General features: G+C 31.7%; 1 protein-coding gene across 1 annotated transcript in view; it reads right to left on the bottom strand.

The window, feature by feature from the left end:
- Window positions 1-2,378, bottom strand: part of LOC117175717 (transmembrane protein 214-B) — a 48,954-nt gene that overhangs the window by 45,985 nt on the left and 591 nt on the right. The gene's annotated exons all lie outside the window — the stretch shown is intronic.

Consider the following 2,378-nt stretch of genomic DNA (forward strand, 5'->3'; position numbering starts at 1 on the left):
GGCTCTTGCATTTCTCAAAGTTTGAGACCGATATTTTATGTATAAAAAAAGTTGGAACGTTCAAAAAATGTTGAGGTTCAGAAAAAAGATGAAATAATTTTCTGTGAAGTTCCTACCAAAATGTAGTAGCTAAACGTACTTTATTGTGCTCTAATACATTTCTCAAAGTTTCTGCTCGATATTTTATTTACAAAAAAAGTTCTTAGGTGCAAAAAAACATTCAGTGAACTGAAAAACTGTGGTCGGTAATATAGGTATTTACCTGTGTCATATGCCTTTAAAAGTCAGAACGTCTATTCCGAAAAAGTTGCCATGCTGTCGTAGCACACAGTTTCTTCTCCTTACTATTACTTCGTGCCTCTCTTAATGAAAGTCTATGGGGTTCGTGATGCAAAACCTTAGAGGATATATTACATGGAGTGATCGTGCCTAGAGTTCGAAAGGAGGTAACTTACGTCAGGAACGCCGGTAACTTACCGGTATGTTCTCAAACGATTTTTTTCGAGAACTTATGAGAATTTAAGTTTTCCCCCGAAATAAATATTAAGTTTTTAGCTTAAAAAGTTTTGAATGCAGCCTGTCATGATTTTTAATGACATAGGGAATATTGTTCTAATTATTAATTTATTCATTTACTTTGTCTTAATTAATACTATATGTTTGTTATTAGGTTCATCGAAGTAGGCATGCTACTTTACTTTTTTTTTAATATCAGTCAGATTATAAAATTTTCGTACAATTGTGATTGGATTGACTTAAGCTTATTATAACAGACAAATCACAGCAATGAGATAATACTGTATTTCCCATATATCAACAACTTTTTACCGTTGCAAAAAAAAACTATTGCGATTATTCCGTGACCTATCAGGAATTTTAACGTAGAATCCGAATTGCAAAAATTTCAAACTTGATTTTTCTGTTTTTTTTTTCGAGTTTTTAAACAAGGAACCGAATGGGGTCTTTACGGGTACTTCGTAGAGGCTCCATTCGGTTTCTTCGGTCCGCCAGGGTTTCTAAAGTGCCTTGATGTTTTAATTTGACATTAGAATTTTTCCTCTGAATAGGATGGAGGCGAACAGAATTTCGCGTTTAATAAGTCCAAGTTCAAAGCAAAATGTCAATTTTTTTAAAGAGGAACAAAAGTAAAATTTCGATATATTCAAAAAATTGTAATAACTCGGAAAATAGTTTAAACTTTTGATACCTCGGGCTTATTTTAAACGAAATTTTCTATAGTATTTATCAAAATGATGAAAAAAGTTTTTATTAGATTACGTGTTATAATATGGAAAGTTTTATAAAGTTCTTTTTTCCTTTTTTTTAAAGCAACAGGTTTAAAAGAATATTATTTAAGAAGATTGATCAGACTAAATAAGATAATGACTGAGAAACAAGGAATAGTTATAAATCACAACAATGATATTTGAGAACCCTACCGAAAGAAATCTCTGAGTTTTCTTTAGCGAAATAGCTTGGCCCATTTGAGTCTATAAACAAAGTCGATTTGAAACAAAATAGTCTCGGAGATAGTTCGAGATATTTGGGTCCTTTTCAAGATCCTTTTAGTGATCGTTTTAAGAGTGGTGCGACGGTCATATAATGTGCCTTTTATATTCGTCACGTACCGGGCGGACAGAGTTATTTACAGTAGTTGGTCGTGGCTAATCCGCTTTCCCTTTTTAAATTTCTCTTCAAATTATTAACACTTTTTGTTAATTGATAAATTTTCTCATTATACTTATTTATAATTATAACATATATACTGATATACAATTTTCTAGTTGAATTCAAAAATGTTGTCTTTTTTGGCGTATCTCATTACATTTACGAGAAACGTTTTATTAATTCCAATTTTAAGCATTTAAAAAAAAGTTAGATAGCTGAAGTCATCGAAACCCGTAGATTCCGAATTATTATGTTTTAGGCTGTTAACTATGAAATTAAAAAAAATCTACTTCTAAATTTTAATCCTAAAGCTTAACAAAGGTCCCTTGACTGTCGGCTACTCTATTGAGATAGCCTCTCTGCTTGTTATTTATGATCGTATTCTTATTTCAATTTCGGAAAGGATATTTTAAAGCCTTCAGACCATTTGAACGAGCTTCCTGGCCCTTTACAAATATCTACCTGAGTGCCTGCGGATAATTTCTCTGAGCTTCTTTGACCTAAAGAATTTTTAGTATATACTCAAAGATTCTTTTCTGTAGGGAACCACTGTGCCTTTCCTATATAAATATTTAGATTCGTATAAGCACTTTAGCTGCTTAGTTTTGTTCACTCCAAAAACTAGATAGTTAGGATATTTAAGAATGGCTATCAAATTGAGTAAGTTTAATTGCAGTATTAATTCTCCAAGACCGATCAACGAACTGTTA

Source organism: Belonocnema kinseyi, chromosome 6 (assembly GCF_010883055.1).
Source record: "Belonocnema kinseyi isolate 2016_QV_RU_SX_M_011 chromosome 6, B_treatae_v1, whole genome shotgun sequence".
In the NCBI taxonomy this organism is placed as follows: domain Eukaryota; kingdom Metazoa; phylum Arthropoda; class Insecta; order Hymenoptera; family Cynipidae; genus Belonocnema; species Belonocnema kinseyi.